This window comes from Triticum aestivum, chromosome 2A (genome assembly GCF_018294505.1).
Source record: "Triticum aestivum cultivar Chinese Spring chromosome 2A, IWGSC CS RefSeq v2.1, whole genome shotgun sequence".
In the NCBI taxonomy this organism is placed as follows: domain Eukaryota; kingdom Viridiplantae; phylum Streptophyta; class Magnoliopsida; order Poales; family Poaceae; genus Triticum; species Triticum aestivum.
Genome location: NC_057797.1, coordinates 620409868 through 620418788, shown reverse-complemented (window position 1 = coordinate 620418788; position 8921 = coordinate 620409868).

Genomic DNA, 8921 nt, shown 5'->3' with positions numbered 1-8921 from the left:
TTAACGAAGGGCCGTTTCCCGGCCAGGCATATACGCACCCCGAGTTCAGGAGAGTGCGGAGGCACCAGGGGCTATATAGTAGCCCCACCGTCAAACTCCTATGGCTAAGTGAAAGTGTTAAAGCATTATAGTCCGATTGCCTCGTTCGCTGCGCTATCACCTCCTTAATAGGACCAATACGTTGGGTTAAGTGTGAACACGCGTCTTCTGCGAGCACCTCCGCATTATATGTGTGGGGGTTGAAGCCGACGACTGCAATCTTTCAGGTTATATACATATATACATAAACGGCCGCACATGAGGCATCATATTACTTTCAGGCAAAAGTATAAATACAGCCTTAATACATTTCATAAAAACATTGTGTTTACAATGGGAATACATGTCACTCAAACATAATATTCTTCGAGCACTGGGCCTCTATCAAACAAGCACCCTCAAGAACTTCTTCAAAATAGTGCTCGGCAGCCACTCGGCCTATGGCCGAACCCCGTGCCGCAACAGTGGTAGCATCCATCTCCACCCAGTATGCTTTGGCACGGGCAAAGGCCATCCGCGAGCCTTCTATGCACGCCGACCTCTTCATCGCATTGATGCGCGGCACCGCACCAAGGAACTGCTGCACTAAGCTGAAATAGTTGTTCGGCTTCGGCTTCTCTGGCCACAGATGATCTACGATGGACCTCATGGCAAGTCCGGACAATCTATTAAGTTTAGCCCATTCGGCTAGCTGATCAGTCAAGGGAAGCGGGCGCTCTGGAACGTTAAATTGCGACCAAAACAGCTTGTCCACTTCACGATCTGTCTAATCTCGGAAGTATTCGACCGCATCGACAGCGCTCGCTGCCAAGTCCATATATGCGTCTGCCGAACTCCACAGCCAATCCAGAGGGGCATACCACGGATCTCCGAACTTCCTCTATAGCAGAAAGGGCTTCCTAGCCGCAATATCCCCGGCTTCACGCAGCTCCTCCTTCTTCGCCCTCATAGCAGAGCGGGTGTCTTTGGTCGCCACCGTGGCCTTTTCAAGGTCCGCTGCCTTCACTCGGTTCTCTTCTTCAAGGAACTGGCAACGGTCGGCCGTGTCTTTTAATTTTACGCCTATCTTGGCCATCTTCTCTTTGCTTTCGTAATGCGTGGCCTTCTCGGCTCTTAACTCTTTGGCCGCCTTCAAAGCACCCGCATTATTAATTCTTGCTTGTTCCTTGGCTCGGGCAAGTTCCGCCCGAAGGGTCTCCACGGTGGCAGCTCCGTCTGCAGTCACAACATATTAAAGATACTGGCATCATGCTGCTCTTACTATGTGACATTCACCAGAAAACATTACTTACCCTGTGACTCGTCAAGCCGCTTGTTAACAAGCTCGATGTCGGCGTCTGCCGCATCCAGTTGCCGCTTTAGTTCGGCAAACTCATTAGTCCGACTAGCCACCGGAGCTTCCATCACCTGCACATAAAGGCAGTCTGGTTATTACCTCAGACTATGATCCTCTGTTCGCCGCCGTTTTAGATGACAACCTGAGTCTCAGGGGCTACTATCTACACAGGGCACATCTAAACATGTGTGGTACTATCAAAAAGTATATCATTTCACGTACCTCAAAGCCCGTCAGTAGACTCATAAAGGCTTCATGTAATCCGCTTTCGGCGGACGAAATTCTTTCCATCACCGTACCCATCAACGTATGGTGTTCTTCTGAGATGGCCGCTCGCTCCAACACCTCCCTCAGTACGTCCGACCGCATACCAGATGGTGCCGGACTCTTTTGTTTGCTCTCTTCGGGAGCCGGAAGCTGGGGACTTCGGGTGACTATAGGATTATCTTCTGGCCTCATCAGAATCGGAGAGGTCCTCCGTGAGGACACTTCAAGGTCGCCCGCTTCTTGAGCGGGGGAGTCCGGGGGAGGCGTTTCGCTCTCCATCATCTCCGGAAGAAGATCCCCCGAAGACGAGCTCTGCTGAGAGGGGCTAAGGTCTGAACTGCAAGATAAAGGCTTCGGTTATTTTCCTCATAGGTAAGGTAGTATATCTTCACTATTAAAGTACTTTTTGATTACTTACAGCTTGTTGGAGGGCTGACCCCCGCGCGGACTTTGTGCGGCAAGAGCACCCTACAAGGCAGGACCCTCTAGTGGAGCTTTCTTCTCCCGTTTGGAAACATTAATTTCGGGATCTTCAGAGGCAGTCCTCTTCCTTCCCCGAAGCGAGGGAAGGTCAGATTCTTCCCCTTGGTTATCCTCCTTCACGGAGGCGCTCATTCCCTCGGTTGGAATTGGTAGCGATGGGGCCCGCTCTTGCCCTTGTTATTCCCCCCTTTATCTTCCTTTGAGGGCTCTGGGCAAGGTGCCAGCTCGAGCATCTTTTCCAATACCGGATTTTCCAAACCCTCAGGAAGGGGGGCCGAACACCGAATCATCTTCGCCTTTGTTAGCCAGTCCTGGTCAAAGAGCAATTTCTCAGAATGACGTCATGATAAATAAAAGACGGCATGTTCGGCTAGAGGATTATTTACCTGTTTGGCGGTGCGGTTGCTGCTCAGGCCCACGTCCTCGATAGTATCTGGACACTCTATTTGGGGTCTAGAGAATGATTTATACATCTCCTTGTGCGTCAGGCCGAGGAAATTCTGAATAGAGCGCGGTCCTTCTGGGTTGAACTCCCACATGCGGAGGGGTCGGCGTTTGCATGGCTGGATTCGTCAAACCAGCATAACTTGCACCACCATGACCAGACTGAAATCTCCTTCGAAGAGATCTTGAATGCGGCTCTGCAGTACAGGCACGTCCTTGGCTGGACCCTAGCTCAGCCCTCTACTAATCCATGACATCAGTTGTGGTGGAGGGCCCAAGCGGAAAACAGGGGCAGCCGCCCACTTGGCACTTCTGGGAGCCGTGATGTAAAACCACTCCCGTTGCCATAATCCAGACACCTCTGGAAAGAAACCCTTTGGCCATGGAGCTCCAGCGATCTTGCTTATTAATGCGCCTCCGCACGCTACATGCTGCCCTTCGACCGTCTTCGGCTTCTCGTCAAAGGTCTTGAGCCACAGGCCGAACTGAGTGGTAATGCAGAGGAAGGCCTCACACACAACAATAAATGCCGAGATGTGGAGAAAGGAGTCCGGGGCTAGATCATGGAAGTATAGCCCGTAATAGAACATCAGACCCCTTACAAAGGGATCCAGAGCGAGGCCTCGACCTCGGAGGAAGTGGGAGATGAACACGACGTCTTCGTTGGGTTCAGGAGTAGGGACGACCTGCCCTCGGGCAGGCAGCCGATGTGAAACCTCGGCGGTCAGGTATCTGGCCTCCCTCAACTTCTTGATATCCTCTTCTGTAATGGAGGAGGGCATCCATCGGCCTTGAAGGCTGGATTCGGACATGATTGAAGATCCGGAGCACCTGACCTGGGGTTTGGGTGTTAGAACTCGAGGCGGGGGAAATATTCGATTGAGCGCGAGAGGAAAAAAAGTAAAAGCCTTGTCCCTTTATAAAGAGGGTGAATATCAAGCGTCCTCTCTGTGGCCGTTTGGGACTTGCCTATAATCTAGGAGTCCTAGACGCGGTTGGGTTACCCACGCCCGTATTGATGAGAATCCCGTGATAAGGGGACATGATCTCTGCTTTGACAAGACGTGTCAAAAAACTGCCTCGCGTTATGTGTAGGGCTAGTTAAAGGAAACGGTTCGAATAATCACCGGGCCATGACATAATGTCATGTTGCCAAAACAAGTCAGCAAATAAGATTTGCAGAAATATTATTCTCTCTGCGGTGGTATGTGGAACTTATTTTGCAGGGTCCAACACTACCCTTGTATTCGAATTCTTCCGTGGTATATTCGAAGGAGGAACCCGGCTTGCAATGTCGAAGACAATACTGCGCGCCGGACTCATCGTCATTGAAGCCTGGTTCAGGGGCTACTGAGGGAGCCCTGGATTAGGGGGTCTCCGGACAGCCGGACTATATCCTTTGGCCGGACTGTTGGACTAAGCAGATACAAGATTGAAGACTTCGTCTCGTGTCCGGATCAGACTCTACTTGGCGTGGAATGCAAGCTAGGCAATACGGATATGTGTATCTCCTCCTTGTAACCGACCTTGTGTAACCCTAACCCTCTCCGGTGTCTATATAAACCGGAGGGTTTTAGTCCGTAGGACAACATACAATCATACCATAGGCTAGCTTCTAGGGTTTAGCCTCTCTGATCTCGTGGTAGATCTACTCTTGTACTACCCATATCATCAATATTAATCAAGCAGGGCGTAGGGTTTTACCTCCATCAAGAGGGCCCGAACATGGGTAAAACATCGTGTCCCCTGCCTCCTATTACCATCCGCCTTAGACTCACAGTTCGGGACCACCTATCCGAGATCCGCCGGTTTTGACAACGACAACTACCTTCAAAGGAGTTATACCAGGTGTAGAGGCCCGCTGCACGGGTTCAATCACACTGGAAGTCGTCTTAGGATCTCTGGACAACTTCTGAAGCGAGGACTTGATCTTCGATATCGTCCCCTTCCGCAGTGGCTATCACGCACTGCTCGGACGAACTACATTTGCATGATTCAATGCGGTGCCACACTATGCTTATCTCAAGCTGAAGATGCCCGGACCATGCAGTGTCATAACAGTCAATGGAAACACGGAGCGCTCCCTCCATACTGAGGAGCACACCGCGGCCCTGGCAGCACAAGTACAGAGCAGCCTTAACAAGCAGAACCTTAATTCGGCGGCCATGCTCCCGGACACTGTCAAATGAGTCCGGAATACTCTGCAGCAGGACAGTCCAGCTCGTCAGGAGCTCGACTAGCAATTCGGCCTCCGTCTCAGTCCCGACCAAGTAGCGGCATATGTACCGCGTGTACATAACTACGCACTAAAAATACCATGGGCAGAGATGGAGGCATAACCATACTATGGTCCACAATATGTCTCGACCTTCCCTGGACACACATACTCTTACTTTTCTTTTTTATCCTTTTCAGGTTTCTTTTCCACAGGCCCCTCTCAACGGCCTGATAATCGATCCTTTCGAAGGACGGATACACCAAGGTGGCAAGTAGCACAGACGTGTGGGGGAATCTATATATGTTCTTCTTAATGATCATTCTACCTGCTTTCAGGACCCGTACGTAGCTCCCCCTTGGTCTTGGCATGTTAAATAGCCGCTGTTGCTTATCACACTATTTGTACAAATACGCTTTGACGTACTAATCAAAATCATAATGGAAATAGTTTGCGGCCCAACTTATATGGCACTAGCTTACTACTTCATTTTATTTCTCTATTCTTATTGATTGCATCCATACACTTTGGTACGCTGTAGTTCGCCAGGGGCTTTATTGCGCCCCATACTACGGCAACAAGTCCGAACACTTTTATAGTATAGTTCGGCCCCTAAATTTAGCATTATATGCATCGGCTCCGAGTCATGTCTTTGGTCAATAGTTGGGTTGCCCGGCTCCTGTGCTTACTACCTTACGTTCCGCTCTATCGGCTAGGGTAGTAAAGGGAGAACCACTGCGATTGTGTCCTAGTTTATTCGAATGACCACCTCGGTAGAGAAAGCCAAAAACTGAATGTCATGATGCGGCGTGAGCCGGTCAGCTCTTCGGATGTTAAAATCTCTTGTGATTTTTCCCGCATTATGCGACGGGTCGGCCTTCACCCGATCAGGTGTCTACAGCATCCTAGTCCGGACTAATGAATACTAGGGGCTGCGCCTACATTTCTATTGTCAAACTCCTATGGCTAAGTGATGGTGATAAAGCCACATAGTCCGATTGCCTATTTCGCTGCGCTAAACACCTCCTTTAAGGACCAAAAAATTGGATCAAGAGTGTTTAGGTTTCAACCCGAACACCCCCATACTACCTACATGGGGGCTGAAGCCGATGACTGGCCAACTCTTAGATTTAATAAAACGGTCGCATAGGAGGTAAAATTCCAAAATAAACAGCAAGCATTATATTACATATCAGTCTTGTTTTCATCATACTGGGCGGGATAACATGAAGGTACTCAGGAACACTGGCCTTCTACAATGCGGGATCCCTTGAGGACATCACCAAAACACCGCTCCGGCGTGCGATGCTCCTTGCCAGCGGGCGGTCCCTCGGTCATGAGCTTGACGGCGTCCATCTTCTCCCACTATATCTTGTCACTGGCGAAGGCCATCCGCGCACCTTCGATGTTGACCGACCGCTTGAAGACGTCAAGCCGGGGGCAGGCATTGACCAGCCGCTTCACGAGCCCGAAGTAGCTGCTGGGTATGACTTGGGAAGGCCATAGCCGGTTTATCAAATCCTTCATAGATAGTTCACCCACCCTATGCAGTTCCACTAGCTATTTTAGATGATCGCTAAAGGGCACCGGATGTTCTGGCGCAAGGTAGCTTCTCCATTGAGCTCCCCTCTTCGGCTCGGAAGAACTCCGCAACATCGGCAACGCTGCGCGGCAGATCTGCAAATGCTCCTAGAGAACTCCAAATCCGGGTCAGTAAGAGAAATCTTCTTTTTACATACTTGCTCTACATAATAAAGGCCTTACCCCCGCGATTTTTCTTGCCTCCTGGATTTCCAGGAGGTCGCCCAGGGATTCAATCCAGGCATCGTGTGTGCTTTGGCGGGCCTTGGCAAGTTCGGACTCTTGATCCACAATATTGCGCTCCAAGGACTCGCATTTCTACACAGTGTCTTGGAGCTCCTAGTGGACTTCACCAACCCTGGCCTCGTGTTTCTCATGAGCGTCTTGTTCCTTTGTCACTCTCTCCTGGGCTTCGGCCAGTGCCTTCTTGAGGGCTTCCACCTCGGTCGCCGCTCCTAACAAATATTATGGCACTATGGTTAGCACAAATCATTCATCCCTTCTGGATCTACAAAAGTTCATTGCATACCTTAATGATCCTCCAGCTGTTTTTTCACGCGGTCGAGCTCTTCCACGGTCTGCTCTAGACTCTGCTTCAGTCCAGATACCTCAGCAGCATGAGAGGTCACAGCCAGCAAAGACGCCTGCTTATTCACATAGACACATATGGTTAGTCTCCTGCGAAAATTAATTGATCCTCTGTCCGGCTTTTCTTTTCGAACATCGGACAGTGTCCCAGGGGCTACTGTCTATACTATGACATTCTTTTTATACAATTGTGTCGCTTACCTCAAAGCCTGTTAGAGTGCTTGTGCAAGCTTCGGTCAGTCTGCTCTTGGCGGACTGAATACTCTCAACCACCGTACCCATAAGGGTACGGTGTTCCTCAACAATGGAAGCACTTCGCAGCGCTTCCAGTAGAGTATCCGGTGCCTCTGGATGGATAGAGGTCACTGGTGGAATCGGTGCACCTCCTTCTTTTGAAGGAGACTGCTTGCCGGATTCCAGAGTCGTATAGGTCTCCGGGGCCGTATTCGGCTGGGGGCCAAATTGGATATGACCCCCATCGCCAGTATCCATGGGGATCTGCTCCCCCATGTGTCCGGCGGCCGAGGTATCATCCTCTGGCGCCACCGTCACGGCCTCCTGTGCCTCCCCCTAGGCCGGGAGGGTCCTTCGGGATAGCACTTCAGCGTCTTCCATAGCCTTGGGAGAGGAGGCCCCTGGAAGGGACCCGCTGTCCATCACCTTTGGATCCAGAGAATTTCCCGAAGATGAGGATCGCTCGAGATCGGAACGAGCCGGACTGCAAGTGCATGATTTAACATGTCAAAATTATGATGTAAAGAGCCCGGGTATTTGTGTGCGTCTTCGAGTACTTACGATTCAGCCAGGGACTTATCCCTACGGCGCCACTCGGAGCTGCTATCAACCTCCCATGTGCAAAGTTGTCCGCGGCGGAGGCCTTCCCCTTCTTGGACGCCTCTGCCTCCAGATGCGTGGAGGCCGCCCTTTTCTTCCTTCCTCCCTTAGGGGGAGAATTGCTTTCCTCCTCTTCCTCATCGTCAGTGGCGGGAGGGGAGTGGGTTTCGGCGTCTTCGGACATCATGTCCGAAGTGCCCTTATGGCGCAGACCATCCCTGGTCCCCTTGGCCTTCTTCTCCGGCGCTTGATAGGGCGCCGAAACCAGCATCTTCGCCAGAAGCGGGATAGCTGGTTCTTCGGATAGCGGAGCCGAACACCAAATCTGCTCCGCCTTCTTTGTCCAGCCCTAAAAAAACAAATAGGGAAGCTTAGACATCTTCCATGAGTATACAAGTAAAGGATACACCTTGAAATACGGAAAACTAACCGCACTAGCGGGATGGGCCAGGTCATGCCCGCGGTCCTTGATACGTCTCCAACGTATCTATAATTTTTTATTGTTCCATGCTATTATATTATCCACCTTGGACATTATTGGGCTTTATTATACACTTTTATATTACTTTTGGGACTAACCTATTGACCCAGAGCCCAGTGTCAGTTCCTATTTTTTCCCTTGCTTCAATGTTTTGAAGAAAAGGAATATCAAATGAAGTCGAAACGAAATGAAACCTTCTGGAGAAGTTATTTTTGGAAGGAAAACAACCCGGGAGACTTGTAGTCCATGTTAAGGAAGCTTTGAGGAAGCCACGAGGTAGGGGGGCGCGCCCACCCCCTAGGCGCGCCCTCCACCCTCGTGGGCCCCTCGTGACTCCCCTGACGTATTTCTTCTGCCTATATATATATATATATATATAGTAGTAATATTCTGATCCTAGGATCAGAAAAGTTATTCAGATCACGGTCGACCCTATATAAGGCCCGATGGGATGTTTCTGAGATCCCACGAAACCCACCCGGCTGATGCAAAAGAAAAGAAAAGAAAAATCCCACCCACCCACCCGCTCCCCGCGATCCCCTCCCCTACCTCCCCGATCCAACATTTGCCCTCGCCAGCCCGAGTCGCCGGCAGCCCTGCCACCAACAGCATCGCCGCCGGCCCCTGCTTCCAACGGCGCCGCCGCCGGCCGC